This window comes from Syngnathus floridae, unplaced genomic scaffold (genome assembly GCF_059516105.1).
Source record: "Syngnathus floridae isolate MCC-2025c unplaced genomic scaffold, RoL_Sflo_1.0 HiC_scaffold_132, whole genome shotgun sequence".
Classification (NCBI taxonomy): Eukaryota; Metazoa; Chordata; class Actinopteri; order Syngnathiformes; family Syngnathidae; genus Syngnathus; species Syngnathus floridae.
In genome coordinates, this window is record NW_028284158.1 from 47,863 (window position 1) to 63,976 (window position 16,114).

At 47.3% G+C, this 16,114-nt stretch overlaps 1 pseudogene; it reads right to left on the reverse strand.

Moving 5' to 3' along the window:
* Positions 1 to 5,218: 5,218 nt before the first annotated feature.
* Positions 5,219 to 13,444, reverse strand: LOC148377533 (janus kinase and microtubule-interacting protein 3-like; annotated as a pseudogene).
* Positions 13,445 to 16,114: the final 2,670 nt, after the last annotated feature.

A 16,114-nucleotide genomic window follows, 5' to 3' on the forward strand; every position in this document is an offset into this window, starting at 1 on the left:
TTCACAGATACAACACAACGTGCGGGGTTGGGGTTAAAGATTGAGTGAAGGGCCCTCGTTTTAAACTACTGTTTTGAAAAGGAGTGGGAACAAGTAAGACGTATTTAATTTATTTAATGGGAAGTAGTAAGACTTATTAAATTTATTTAATCTACTTTTCTTCCCAGGCAAAATTTGATGTGCTGCAATTCCAAATTTCCAAAGTGAATGAAGGAATGAAGTCCTTTAAATTATGATTTTGTATAAATACTAGGCATTAACACAAAATCGACGGCACAAAATGGGCAGACTTTACTTGTTTGAAAAGGACTGGTTACAAGACAGACTTTTTTAATTTATTTAATGGGAAGAAGACTTATTTAGTTTAATTGATCTATTTTTGTTCCCTGCCAAAATTCGATTTGCTGCAATTCCAAATTTCCAAAGTGAATGAAGGAAAGAAGTCGTTTAAATTATGATTTTGTTTAAATACTAGGCATAGACACAAAATCTACGGCACAAAATGGGCAGACTTTACTTGTTTGAAGAGGACTGGTTACAAGACAGACTTTTCTGATTTATTTAATGGGAAGAGGACTTATTTAGTTTATTTAATCTATTTTTGTTCCCTGGCAAAATTGGATTTGCTGAAATTGTATTTTGCCAAATCTCGATTTGAGACCTGATAGGAAGTATTAAACGCTTAGTTAAATCAATACAAGTTGGTAATAAGAGCGAGTAATGTTGGTTGAACCGATGAATGAAGGTTGAAAGCAATTTAAATTATGACTTTGTATAAATACTAGATATTAACAGAACATCTACTGCGCAAAATGGGCAGAGTTTACTTGTTTGAGAAGGAGTGGCTTATTCAAAACTAACATTTATGTAATCTGTTTGTTCCCAGGCAAAATTGGATGTGATGCAATTCCAAATTTCACCACATGATGGTGCCCAATTTTGACTTCATAGGACATATTAAACACTTAGCTTGTTATTATGTTCAAGGTAATCAGATTTGTTTATCATTCTAATGGCCTCTTCAAAACTATTCTGGATTACTACTTTGGATCTATTCTACATTACTTGGCAACAACATACTCTGTAACAGATTAGGCAGTATAATCACATATGTTAACTTGAGAGTGCCCACACTCAATCTACTTATCGTGATGTGTTAAATCAATTACTGTTAGACATTATTTGTCTGATAATCTACCAAATCTTTGAATTGAAGAATTTGTGATTTAATTAATAGCTTGTTCAGGGTAATCAGACTTGTATATAATTCTAATGGCCTTCTTTTGAAAACTATTCTGAATTACAACTTTGGATCTTATATTACTTTGCAACAATCTACTCCGTGACAGATTAGGCAGTATAATCACATATGTTAACTTCAGTGCCCACACTGTATTTATTTATGGTTATTTGTTAAATCAAGTACTGTTAGACATGAAATAGGAAGTGTTTAACATAAATGTTATGGCTACTCACCATTGTAGCTCGCTCCTGGTCAATGATACGAGCCTCTTCTTGCAGTGGAAAACTTGCAGCCAACAAACACCGTGGAACCTAAAGGAATGAAATTAAACATTAACATTTCGCCTCGACCAATTTTCACACGTACAACGCAACGCGGCTACACTTCTGCTATTACAAACGTAAATCTCCTTAAACACAATGAGTGTTACTTACCGTGTACGCTCTAGACGGTCCAGTTGCAAGCAGAAAATAAAGATATTTCTGTTGATAATCGTCGCTGCTCAGTGGCTCACGGCCATCGCGCCAACAGATTTGAATTTTGGCGGAGGTTCGGGCAATTACGTCATATCCGCGGCATTTGACTGCGACGTAATACCCGCTTATCTGAAACGGCAGTTAAAAGTAGAGTTACATCAAGTTTTCTTGGAACCTAAACGAATGAAAGAAAACTATCATTTGGCCACAACCAACATTCACAGATACAACACAACGTGCGGGGTTGAGGTTAAAGATTGAGTGAAGGGCCCTCGTTTTAAACTACTGTTTTGAAAAGGAGTGGGAACAAGTAAGACGTATTTAATTTATTTAATGGGAAGTAGTAAGACTTATTAAATTTATTTAATCTACTTTTCTTCCCAGGCAAAATTTGATGTGCTGCAATTCCAAATTTCCAAAGTGAATGAAGGAATGAAGTCCTTTAAATTATGATTTTGTATAAATACTAGGCATTAACACAAAATCGACGGCACAAAATGGGCAGACTTTACTTGTTTGAAAAGGACTGGTTACAAGACAGACTTTTTTAATTTATTTAATGGGAAGAAGACTTATTTAGTTTAATTGATCTATTTTTGTTCCCTGCCAAAATTCGATTTGCTGCAATTCCAAATTTCCAAAGTGAATGAAGGAAAGAAGTCGTTTAAATTATGATTTTGTTTAAATACTAGGCATAGACACAAAATCTACGGCACAAAATGGGCAGACTTTACTTGTTTGAAGAGGACTGGTTACAAGACAGACTTTTCTGATTTATTTAATGGGAAGAGGACTTATTTAGTTTATTTAATCTATTTTTGTTCCCTGGCAAAATTGGATTTGCTGAAATTGTATTTTGCCAAATCTCGATTTGAGACCTGATAGGAAGTATTAAACGCTTAGTTAAATCAATACAAGTTGGTAAGAAGAGCGAGTAATGTTGGTTGAACCGATGAATGAAGGTTGAAAGCAATTTAAATTATGACTTTGTATAAATACTAGATATTAACAGAACATCTACTGCGCAAAATGGGCAGAGTTTACTTGTTTGAGAAGGAGTGGCTTATTCAAAACTAAGATTTATGTAATCTGTTTGTTCCCAGGCAAAATTGGATGTGATGCAATTCCAAATTTCACCACATGATGGTGCCCAATTTTGACTTCATAGGACATATTAAACACTTAGCTTGTTATTATGTTCAAGGTAATCAGATTTGTTTATCATTCTAATGGCCTCTTCAAAACTATTCTGGATTACTACTTTGGATCTATTCTACATTACTTGGCAACAACATACTCTGTAACAGATTAGGCAGTATAATCACATATGTTAACTTGAGAGTGCCCACACTCAATCTACTTATCGTGATGTGTTAAATCAATTACTGTTAGACATTATTTGTCTGATAATCTACCAAATCTTTGAATTGAAGAATTTGTGATTTAATTAATAGCTTGTTCGGGGTAATCAGACTTGTATATAATTCTAATGGCCTTCTTTTGAAAACTATTCTGAATTACAACTTTGGATCTTATATTACTTTGCAACAATCTACTCGGTGACAGATTAGGCAGTATAATCACATATGTTAACTTCAGTGCCCACACTGTATTTATTTATGGTTATTTGTTAAATCAAGTACTGTTAGACATGAAATAGGAAGTGTTTAACATAAATGTTATGGCTACTCACCATTGTAGCTCGCTCCTGGTCAATGATATGAGCCTCTTCTTGCAGTGGAAAACTTGCAGCCAACAAACACCGTGGAACCTAAAGGAATGAAATTAAACATTAACATTTCGCCCGGACCAACATTCACACGTACAACGCAACGCGGCTACACTTCTGCTATTACAAACGTAAATCTCCTTAAACACAACGAGTGTTACTTACCGTGTACGCTCTAGGCAAAATTGGATGTGATGCAATTCCAAATCTATCTGAAACGGCAGTTAAAAGTAGAGTTACATCAAGTTTTCTTTTTTAATCAACACAATCATTTACAACCGTTGACCAGAAAGAATCGTCGAAATTCGACGTCCCCCACAAACGCCACGTCACTCGCTTTTCAGGGCAACAAAAGTACTTCTTTTTAAAAACGATGAGTTGTACTTACCGTGTACGCTCTGGACGGTCCAGTTGCAAGCAGAAAATAAAAATATTTCTCTTGTTAGTCGTATGTTACCATCCGCTGTGTCTTTGTCAACATCGCCGCCATTTTCCTACTTCCTGCTGCGAGCCACGCCCACGGATTTAAATTTGGGCGGAAGCTCTTTCCATTGGCGTCGTTTTCGCGTATAGCAAATCCGATTGGTTGGGAAGGGGGCACGGTTATGCAGCCGAGGAGTCCTGTGATCGGTGGGATGTAAAGTAGGCGTCGACGTCACGTCCGCGTCACGTGACCACGACGTGGCAGACGTCAAATAGCAACCGCTGTTTTGTTTAGTAGACTTACAGTTGTTATGCATTGACATAATGGCGCACACACCAAATAGATTTAAATAAATTAAATAATTCTTCTGCCCACTCTCTTTTAAACAAGTTAACTCTCCCCGCGGATTTGAATTCCGGCGAAAGTTACGCCCATCGACGTCACGTATGTCACGTGACCACGACGTGGCAGATGTCATATAGCAACCGCTGTTTTGTTTAGTAGATTTACAGTTGTTATGCATTGGCATAATGGTGTGCACTCAAAATAGATTTAAATAAATTAAATATTTCTTCTGCCTACTCCCTTTTAAACAAGTTAACTCTGCCCACGTCCATTGACGTCTTGTCTGCGTCACGTGACCACGACGTAGCGACGTCATATAGTAACCGCTGTTTTGACCAGTAGACTTAGTTATTATGCGTTGACATAATGGCGCACTGGTTAGCATGGCCACCTCTTAAGCATGATGATGCGGGTTCGACGCCTGATCAATGTTAGCATGGAGTGAGCTGAAGTGCATGGCGCTGAAGATTTGAATCTTTGAAATGCGCTGAGGTCTGACATATCAGGCAGAATGGTTTGCCATCACGTTCAACAAAAAATAGAAACTTTCCCACTCTGATTAAAACGTCCTGTGTTCATCTACGTATTTTTGTTTTGCTGTGCATCTTTTCCCTGCCATTTCGAGAGCCCAATTGACACTCATAGTTTAAAGAAATGTGTTTGCCCATCCTACTTTGTGGAATTTCACCACATGCGCTTTTGACCAAAATACCAAATTGAACTCAAGTGAAGCCAACACGTACAACCCCCCCCCCCCCCCCCCCCCCCCCCCACACACACACACACAAATGTTGATATGAACATAAAAGAGCCGCATGCGGTTCGGGAGTTGCGGCTTGGCCAAACCTGTACTATACAACTTTATTTGTATAAAATTTTCACAACAGCTGTCACACAAACAAAGCGGGAAAAACCGAAGACGTGCGTGTTCCGCCCACGCTGGATTTATTTGCACCTTTGAAAAGACACCGTATTGCCGCAGATGTGGCAAAGAGTACTTTTGGGCATCTGAGACGGAAGGATGTCCAAAGCATCACGTCACCTGCTCTGGTAGGCATGGTGGTGGGACGTTGAGGTCAACCGCTTTGGGGTTGGCTGACTCTTTGATCGCAGGATGCCACACACTTGAAGACAGAAGCAGAAAAGCAGAGCTAAATGCAAAATGTACTCACCGGTGACTCCAATTTTTTTCCCCCCTGAAGAAACAGCTGGACGGGTGGCCCCGGCTGGCCAGTGGGACTCTTGTTATTCTGACCCTTTTTAGTGCGCGTTTGGGGCAACAACCGTTTTTTGTGGCGCTCTCTTCTGGTTCAAAAGTGCCCTGCATGTGAATTTGCTTTTCCTGCCTTCTGATTGGATGAGCGCCGGTGTGACGCGGTGCCTCTGTCACCGTGGCGGGGGGTATACGTTGGCATCGGAGCGTCTGCCAACGTCTGAGACCGGCTGGCAGTGTATCGGAGGTGTCGAGTGCGGTGCCGCTGGAGCTCACTCACCAGCTGGTGTTAGGGCCACAGAATGAAGGCCAAGGAGAAGAATAGAAAGAGAAACAGAAACTTCTCCTCCAATTGTTTGATTTGTCTCTTCTGAGCTTCGATGAATTCTTTCAGCTCTTTGTTCCTCTAGGACGGACAAATGGAAAGTGGCATTCAAAAGCCAGTAAGCGTGCAAGTAAGTGCCGGGCTGGCTTTGGGCCCTTACCTGTTGCGCGCTGTGCAGCAGATCCATTCTCTCTTGGAGGATGCAAGCGTCGCGCTCCCTCAACTCGCACATCAGGGCTCGCTTCCATTGGTCCACGGCGCTCCTAAGCTCTTCTCTCTGATCCGCCGTCAGCACGTCATTCACGCCAGCGTGGCTGGCTTTTTCGCCGTCCGTGGCAGGGCAGTCCCGCTGCGGTAGCGCCTCGTACAACATGGCCTCCAGCTCCAGGATCCTCTGGGCCGCAATCCTCGTCCATCAGTGGTCCGGCGGGAGATTTGAGGGCGGCTTACCTTATGAGCCTGGTCCATGGAACACTTCCTGAAGTCCAACTCTTCATCCAGGTAGCCCTTCTGCTTGCAGAACATATCCTAGCACAGCTCAAGGTCAGAATTGTTGGGGCACATTGCCGGAGTTCCCCTTGGCTGATGTCGCGTGTCTGTCTACCTTCTCACTTTCAATGTCCAACATCTTCTGTTGAAGTGCTGACTTGGTCACTTTGATGTATTCTAACCACTGAGGAAAGGCTGCTGTCACATAAGCAGAATGCGAGAGCGTGCGTGGACGTGCGCGTTACCTTCTCGGCTAGGGTGAGAAGGGTCCTGGCGTGAATCACGACCACCTGCTCCTCGTTGGTGAGATTCTGCAAGAGCCCAAAGGCACAGCGTCAACAAGCTTCTTTCAGCGCAAAGCCTTCCAAAAGTCACATTTGAGCCGCCGAGTCTCGTGGAGTGCGAACATAAGGAGTTCGACATACACTTACGGCGTTATAGCCCAGGATGTCCAGCTTCTTCATCAGATCACTGATGACGATGTCCGGGGGAAAGGCGCAAGGAGCAATGTAAGGTGTTCTGGGACCTCGGGTTAAGGTTAGGGTTGCGAGGGACGCCTTACGTACGCTCACGCCCTCGGCCTCGCAGTAGATCTGCAAAGGGCTGAGGCCGTCTGGGAAACGGACTTGCAGAAACTTCATGACGGGGGAGCGCCACTCCCTCTCCTGAAAGGCAGAGGCATGCATCCGTCCGTCCGTCCGTCCGTCCGTCCGTCACATCTCTGGCCTCAACACGCTTGTGCGAGTCTTCCCACCTCCAGCTCCAGGATGCGGAACTCAAGCAGTTCGTTTTGGTCTCGGATATCCTGGATGTGCTCTTTCAGACGCGCTTCTTCCGCCTCCATCCGCCTGACCTGAAAAGACAGTCAGACCTCATCTGCGGGGCTTCCCGACAGGTGTGACGCCAAGCGACTCCGCCCAGCGCCTTTCTTTCCGTCACCTTTTCGGCCAACTGCTGATTGCTCTGACGCAGCAGCTGCTTCTCCTCCACCCACTTGACATTCTAGAAGAGACAAACGCGTGGACAGCTTTGGAATGTTGTGTCATTTTCATCCACAAATTCTTTGGTTGACTGGAAAATGACATTTGCTTTTCTCCGCATTTTCCCAGCCACGTTCGGGGGGGGGGGGGGGGGGGGGGGGTTGGTCCAGTAATGCCAGACGGATGAGTGACTGAAGAATGTAGCTATTTTGTCTGAGAAAAAGGTGTGCTCATTGATGAGCTTACCTGTCCTTGTTGCTTCAGCGCTGACTCCAGATCTGCTACTCTGCTTTGATAGTGACCCATTTCTACCATCAGCTTTTCTCTGGTCTGAAAGGAGGAGGAGGGAGGCTCCTCCTCCTCCTTTCAGACCAGAGAACACCCGAGGCTGGGTGAGAACGGGGAGGCTGCGACCCGGCCGGGGGTTGCGGGAAGGGGCGCCACCTTGATCTCCTTCTCGGCGTCGTAGTCCCCTTTCGCTGGTCTGGGCTAGCAGAGCGTAGGCTCGTTGCAGCGCTTGATATTCTTGCGTCAGCTGGCGGTAGCGAAGCTCCGCCTCTTCATGCACACACCAATGCAACACAGCACTAGTACCAGAATCAGTCAGACCGGCGACAAAGCACCCGCGACGCAAAGACGAGTCCGATTCCAGGCTGAAGAGGAATGTTTGGTGCCAATACGCTGGCAGAAATGGCGGGCTACCTCTTCGGGTTCCGTGTCGGGGGTTCTGTCGGTGTGAAAAGACAAGGACGATCCGTCCGAGTCCACCAACACGTCTTCGTCGTAGCCGTAAAATGTTTCGATGACCTGCGGGCGCGGAAGCAAACATCTCTCTGAACAAACTGAAGCGACACCTCACGATGAATCGACGAGAGGAACGATAGCGAGAAAAAGGCCATTTCATCTTGCGCAACACCAAGCAGCCGCAAACAAACAGACTCACCTTGCAGGACCTCACGCTTTGTTCCTCCTCAGAGATTCTCGACGTCGGTATCGTAGCAGCAAATCTCTCTCCTGTCGACACAAATAATCCGCCTTTGAGATTCTTTGGATGCAAAGGGAACGAACGGCTCCGGCGCAGAAACAAACGCGACTCACAATGACATTTCTGACATGAGCTCCTGTCTCCAGAGCCTGAAAAACACGTCACCGGCGATGATTGGAGGGACGCTCGTCTTTTCCAAAAGTGACAACTACAGGGTGTGTCAGGGTTTTCCAGATTATCTTTATCGTATCATTGTGTTGCTTTGACTTTGACTGCGACCTGTAATAAATAATATTATTTATCCCTTATTTATCCCTATCGCTTATCCCTTCCTACACAAAGTCGTAAAACACCCCTTGCTATGTTTTGACTAGAGGTCAAGGGCTTCCTCTATTCAATCCACTCTTACACCCACCCTGTTTCTCTTAATTAAAATGCTCGTGCAGGAGCCGAGAGTCAGACTTCATTCGTACAACGGATGGACTCTCCACCTGCAGGTGTCCAAAAGAACTTACTTGTCTCCCGTGTGGTTCTTGCAAAATAAGTTGGAGCGAGCGCAACTCTAACAGGGTGCATTTTGCCACTAGCTGCCTACGGACAATGACGCCGCGCTCGCGGCTCATGGTTGACGGGCTGAGCAGCCGGGCAAGTCCGTCGTTTTCAGCGCACAGCGAGTGGCAAAGGCGCTGACAAAACGGGAGCTTTGAGCTGCTGAAAACGGCAAAACAAGTCTAAAGCGTGTTCAAACGCGTGCGCACAATGCTCCTGCTTGAAAGGTCGGAATTTAAGGGGCCAATTTTTTGGATGGCGGCCGCCGGCCAAGCTTTGGACGGAAAAGGTTTCCTGGCGACAGCGAGCGAGCGCGGCGCTGCCGTACGTGCACCGAGTCGCCTGCCTGAAGACCTTGGACAAGTCGTCGATGATGTGCCGCTGCTCCACAACTTGAAGGAACTCCATTTCACCGTCCTGCTGGCCGCAACCGCGGTCCAGGTCATTGAGCGAACTAGGCCTTCTCTGTGGAACACAAATGCAGTGGACTCTGTTGGCACGCCGCCGTTGTCCGCGTCGACTTACCAAGCTTGCCATCTCCTCGTTCTCCTGGGTGACAAAGCGCACTTTGTTTTCAAGGCGACACAGCACCAGCGAGAGTTCTTCATTCTTCCTGCTCAGGCGTTTGTTTTTGTACAGGAGTGGCAGAAACTGGCTTTCTGTTTCTCTCAGTCGCTTTAGCTGCAAGCATGAAGTGCGGGATGTGAAAGACGCACAACACGCGGGCCAGAACGTATCCATTCCTTTTGCATCGGTTTGAACGGAATCGTGGCTTTGGCTCCCAATAAAAGACATCTACCAGGCAACCGACTCGCCGCGCCGCTCAACTAATAAGCAAGCGCAATGGGTGCCTCGCTGGATGGCGCGCATCAAACGTAGCGCAAACCTTCAAGCGTGCCGTCAATAAATTACCAGTTCATTGCGCTCTTCAGAAAGCAGGGCGTTTCGATCCTCCAGTTTCCTGATGACTGCGCTGAGCTCAGCGATTTTCAGATGAAACCGTCGCGTGTCCCGATCCTCCTGAGACTGAAAACGCCCCGCAACACACACACACAAGCACTCGTTCAAAGTTCAAAACTGTTTTTGTGCTACCTTCCTCCAGCAACGAACTAAGTCATGCGTACTGCAAGTGTGTGATGAGGTGGCTTACGCAATGAAGAGGATTGCTAGTAGCGGCGTTGACCCCACTTCCAGGGTAGTTTAGGCCCGCCCTTTGGGAATCCCTCAGGGCAGCGATCTGCTGCTCGGCAGCCTGAGTCTGCAGCTGAAGGCGGTGGACGTGGCCGGCCCCAGGGCTTCATCCAAAACACTAACCGCTCTGTCTTTCAGCTTGATCTCATCCGTCTGGATGTACAAACGGGGAGCGCTCAGGCAGGCGGGCAAACTCATTTGCCAGAATTGTGACAAAAACAAAGAGAGCAACCGGCCAATTTTTTTCTGGAATCGACTAGAACACCTTTGCTGTGACAAAAGCGAAGCGAGCAACCGGACATTTTCTTCTTGTGAAATAGAATAGAATAGAATGCCTTAGGTGTCATTGCACTGCAGGTATACAACGAAATTGGGAACATAGCCACGCACCGCGCATCTGATCAGTCCTACCAGTCGGCGGATCTCCCTCTCGCAGTCTCTCTTGGTTCGGCTCAGCTCCTCCCGATGCTGGTGATGAGCCGATCGGAGCTCGGCCGCTCGGGACTGCCAGGCCTGCTGGGCCGCTGCCAGGGCTTCTTCCGCGCTCCTGGTGGAGGCGACACCGCTCGGTCTCCCGACACCGCCGCGTCTCCTCCACCTCCGCCAGCAAAGCGCCCCCCCTCCTCACCTGAGCAGACATTGCGCCACACCGGGCCGTTGAGACCGCAACGGAGCGCCGCGACGCTTACTGGGGACAAGCTACACAATACGGTAGCGGCCGCATCGAAGCCCGACGTGGCGTGCGGATAGTCAGACACGGATAGAGCGGATCACCTTGTCCATGGAGCCGTCCCTCAGGCTGAGGACCAAGGCATTCAGTCGCTGGATCTCTCCATCTTTGATTTTGATCACTCTCATCAGCTCCATTTCATGCTGCCGCAGTAATGTCTCCCTGGTAATGGCTAACTCTTTCTGCTTCTCCTCATGGAGTTTGCTTTTGAGTTCCGTCATGGCGGCGGTGGCACGGTGGTGCTCCGCCCGCAGGTCCTGACTTCTCTCTCTCTCCAGACAGCTGACCTGACATGACTTAGACTTAGACTTAGACAAACTTTATTGTCATCTTGTCTGCACATGGTGCATACAAAACGAAATTCCGTTGCATACGTCTTACAACAAAGTAGTGATATTGCAGTTGAATAGAAGTAACATACCCTATGAAAATATATATATATACATATATACTATATATATATATATATATATATATATTAAAAATAAGTATAAAGTGCAGCAGTGATAATTATGCAATAGTGCAAGTAGGCAAAACAGTATTCAAGAGTGTGCAGAGGAATGCTAAACCATGTATTAAACTTCTATTTAAAGGGTTTATACAAGTTCAGTAAAGTTGGTAGTGCGAGATAGTGCAAGATAGAGGTCCGTAGTGTCATAAAGTACAGTTCTGTGAATGTGTGATGCAGAGTTCAGTTTAGAGCTCAACAGTTCTAGTGTTCAACAGTCTGATGACAGCAGGGAAAAAGCTGTTGCAGAACCTGGTGGACCTGCAGCGGATGCTGCAAACCTCTTCCCAGAGGGCAGCAGGGAGAACAGTCCATGGTGGGGGTGTGATGGGTCATTGATGATGTTACGGGCACGGGACATGCAGCGCTGAGATGAAATGTCCTGAATGGAGGGAAGAGGAGCCCCTACTATGATCCTCTCTGCTGTCCTCACCACTCTCCTCACGTTCTTCCAATCGGAGGCGGTGCAGCCTCCACACCACACAGAGAGACAGCTTGTCAGAATGCTCTCTATGGTGCTCCTGTAGAACGTCCTCATGATGGGTGGGGGCAGGTGGGCTCTCCTCATCCTCCGCAGGAAGTACAAGCGCTTCTGTGCCCTCTTGACCAGTGCCGTAGTGTTCATAGTCCAGGTGAGGTCTTCTGTGATGTGGACCCCCAGGAATTTGGTGGTGCTGACCACCTCCACAGCTGAGCTGTTGATGATCAGTGGAGCGTGGTGAGGCTGTTTTTTCCTGAAGTCGACGATGATCTCCTTCATCTTCTCCTCATTCAGGATCAGGCTGTTTTCTCTGCACCAGCCCACCAGCTGCTCCACCTCCTCTCTGTAGTCCAGGTCGTTGTTGTCTCTGATGAGCCCCACCACCGTTGTGTCGTCTGCTGACTTCACGATGTGATTGGTGGTGAACCTGAGGACGCAGTCGTGTGTCATCAGGGTGCACAGCAGGGGGCTCAGGACGCAGCCCTGAAGGGAGCCTGTGCTGAGGGTGATGACATCAGAGGTGTTCTGTCCGACCCGGACTGACTGAGGTCTGTTGGTGAGGAAGTCTAGCAGCCAGTTGCGAAGGGGGGTGTTGAAGCCCAGGTGTTCCAATTTTCCTACCAGATGCTGTGGGATGATGGTGTTAAACGCTGAGCTGAAGTCCAGGAACAGCCTCCGCACATGGGTGTTCTTCTCCTCCAGGTGAGCCAGGCTCAGGTGAAGAACGGAGGAGATGGCGTCCTGAGTGGAGCGGTTTTGCCGGTCGGCAAACTGGAACGGGTCAAATAATAGGGGGAGTCTGGAAACGATGTGACCTTTAAGCAGCCTTTCGAAGCACTTCATCATAACCGGAGTCAGTGCAACAGGCCGGTAATCATTAAATGAGGTGATTTGAGGTTTCTTCGGCACCGGAATGATGGAGGCAGTCTTAAAGCACGCCGGCACTGTGGCTTGGCCCAGCGAGGTGTTAAAAATGTCTGTGATGACCCCAGCCAGATGACTTGCACATTCCCTGAACACACGCCCAGGAATGTTGTCGGGGCCAGGGGCCTTACAGGGGTTGACTCTCCTCAGGGTCTTCAACACATCGGCGGAGTCAAGGCAGAGTACCTCCTCTTCCTGATGGGGGACAGTTTTAACTGCTGGAGTGCCGTTTAGTGCCTCGAACCTCCCAAAGAAGTTATTTAGACCATTTAGAAAGTCAGCATCAACTACACCCACCGGAGGGGGGGAGGGTGAGTTGTAGTCTGTAATCGCCCGTATGCCTTGCCACATACTCCTGATGTTTTTGACGTCGTGGAAACGATCCTGAAATTTTCGACTGCGGTCTCGCTTCGCTATCCTGATGGCACGGTTCAAGTTGGCTCTCGCTGTCCTCAGTGTCTCCTTGTCGCCAGACTTGAAGGCAGAGTTCCGCGCTCGTAGCGTTTGACGTACCTCCTCAGTCATCCAGGGTCGTTGGTTGCCCCGGGTGATGATATTCTTAGTGGTGCTGACGTCCTCGGTGCATTTGTTGATGTAGGCTGACACAGTCATGGCACACGCATGTCTAATCTACATCGGGAAAACTGGGAGGGAGGGAGGCAGGCAGGGAGGCAGGCAGGGAGGCAGGCAGGGAGGCAGGCAGTGTCTGTCTGTTGAGGTTTTCACCTTGTTCTTCTCCTGCTGAAGTTCTAACTGGACGTCCATCAGTTTGGTTCTCAGCTCGTCATTGGCGGCCTGAAGGGCGTCCGTTCGCTCCGCCTTGGCCCGCCCTGCCGGAGCTCGTTTGGACATCTCTTACTCGAGTCTCGCCCGGTCGTCAGTCAGAGATCACAACATTTGTACCTGGAGAGCACAAACGCAGCGCTGTTTTCCACTGGCTTCGAACTCAACTTCAATCGGTACCGTAACTTACAACATCATAAACATAGAACTAGCTTGACTTATTCATTGAATAAATGCATTTGGTTCTTCAAAACTGCATCACGCAACATAGCGTGACCGAGACGGCCGTTATCCACCTGCGTGAAGTTATTTGGTGAAATGAATGAGATGTTTAAGACACCATCGTTCTGTCTCTATGTAGATGAAGGTAAATAATCGATTGCTGAAGGTCCAAAGGTGTTGTGATAAACAAATAAACATATTAGTGATTAGTGACATATTTGTGATAAACATATTAGGCAGGATAATCACATATGTTAACGTGACTGCCCACACTGTATTTATTTATGGTTATTTGTTAAATCGAGTACTGTTAGACATGAAATAGGAAGTGTTTAACATAAATGGAAGACGAAAGGGGTACTCACCATTGTAGCTCCTGCTGGTCAATGATACGAGCCTCTTCTTGCAGTGGAAAACATACAGCCAACAAACACCGTGGAACCTAAAGGAATGAAATTAAACATTAACATTTAGCCTCAACCAACATTCACAGATACAACGCAACGCAAACTACACAAACGTAAATCTTTTTAAACACAATGAGTTGTACTTACCGTGTACGCTCTAGACGGTCCACTTGCAAGCGGAAAATAAAGATATTTCTGTTGATAATCGTCGTGTTTGTATCCGGTGTCTCGCTCAAGGCCATTGCGCCCACAGATTTGAATTTTGGCGAGTTCAGCCTATTGACGTCATTTCCGCGGTGTAATACCCGCATATCTGAAACGGCAAAGTTAAGAGTAGAGTTAAATAAAGTTTTTAGTCAACGCAATAATTTACAACCGTTGACCAGTCGAAATAATCGTCGAAATTTGGCGTCTGTGGCTGGAAGCAGACGCCGAGTTCGACATTCCTCCCAAACGCCACACTCCCTTGCTTTTCAGGGCTAAAAAAAAACAGTTGTAATTACCTTGTACGCTCTAGACGGTCAAGTTGCAAGCTGAAAACAAAAATATTTGCCTTGTTAGTCATCGTGTTACTAACAGCTGTGTCTTGTTTGCCAGAACTGCCGCTTTCCTACTTCCTGTTGCAAGCCACGCCCACGGATTATAATTTTGCCGTGAGTTCCGCCTATTGACGTCATGTCCGCGTCACATGACTGCGACGTAATATTATCTAAAACTGTTTGTGCGGTATTGTGTTGTTCTGTGCGGTATTGTGTTATTCTGTGCGGCGTCGTGTTGTTCTGTGCGGCGTCGTGTTGTTCAGTGCGACGTCGTGTTGTTCAGTGCGGCATGGTGTTGTTCAGTGCGGCATGGTGTTGTTCAGTGCGGCATGGTGTTGTTCAGTGCGGCATAATGTTGTTCAGTGCGGCATAATGTTGTTCAGTGCGGCATGGTGTTGTTCAGTGCGGCATGGTGTTGTTCAGTGCGGCATGGTGTTGTTCAGTGCGGCATAATGTTGTTCAGTGCGCCATAATGTTGTTCAGTGCGGCATGGTGTTGTTCAGTGCGGGATGGTGTTGTTCAGTGCAGGATGGTGTTGTTCAGTGCGGCATGGTGTTGTTCAATGCGGCATGGTGTTGTTCAGTGCGGGATGGTGTTGTTCAGTGCGGCATGGTGTTGTTCAGTGCGGCATAATGTTGTTCAGTGCGGCATGGTGTTGTTCAGTGCGGCATGGTGTTGTTCAGTGCGGCATGGTGTTGTTCAGTGCGGCATGGTGTTGTTCAGTGCGGAATGGTGTTGTTCAGTGCGGCATGGTGTTGTTCAGTCCGGGATGGTGTTGTTCAATGCGGGATCGTGTTGTTCAGTGCGGGGTGGTGTTGTTCAGTGCGGGATGGTGTTGTTCAGTGCGGCATGGTGTTGTTCAATGCGGCATGGTGTTGTTCAGTGCGGGATGGTGTTGTTCATTGCGGCATGGTGTTGTTCAGTGCGGCATGGTGTTGTTCAGTGCGGCATGGTGTTGTTCAGTGCGGCATGGTGTTGTTCAGTGCGGCATGGTGTTGTTCAGTGCGGAATGGTGTTGTTCAGTGCGGCATGGTGTTGTTCAGTCCGGGATGGTGTTGTTCAATGCGGGATCCTGTTGTTCAGTGCGGGGTGGTGTTGTTCAGTGCGGGATGGTGTTGTTCAGTGCGGCATGGTGTTGTTCAATGCGGCATGGTGTTGTTCAGTGCGGGATGGTGTTGTTCATTGCGGCATGGTGTTGTTCAGTGCGGCATGGTGTTGTTCAGTGCGGCATGGTGTTGTTCAGTGCGGCATGGTGTTGTTCAGTGCGGCATAATGTTGTTCAGTGCGGCATGGTGTTGTTCAGTGTGGAAAGGTGTTGTTCAGTGCAGGATGGTGTTGTTCAGTGCGGCATGGTGTTGTTCAATGCAGGATCGTGTTGTTCAGTGCAGCATAATGTTGTTCAGTGCAGCATGGTGTTGTTCAGTGCGGCATGGTGTTGTTCAATGCGGCATGGTGTTGTTCAATGCGGCATGGTGTTGTTCACTGCGGGATGGTGTTGTTCAATGCGGGATCGTGTTGTTCAGTGCGGCATAATGTTGTTCAGTGCAGCATGGTGTTGTTCAGTGCGGCAT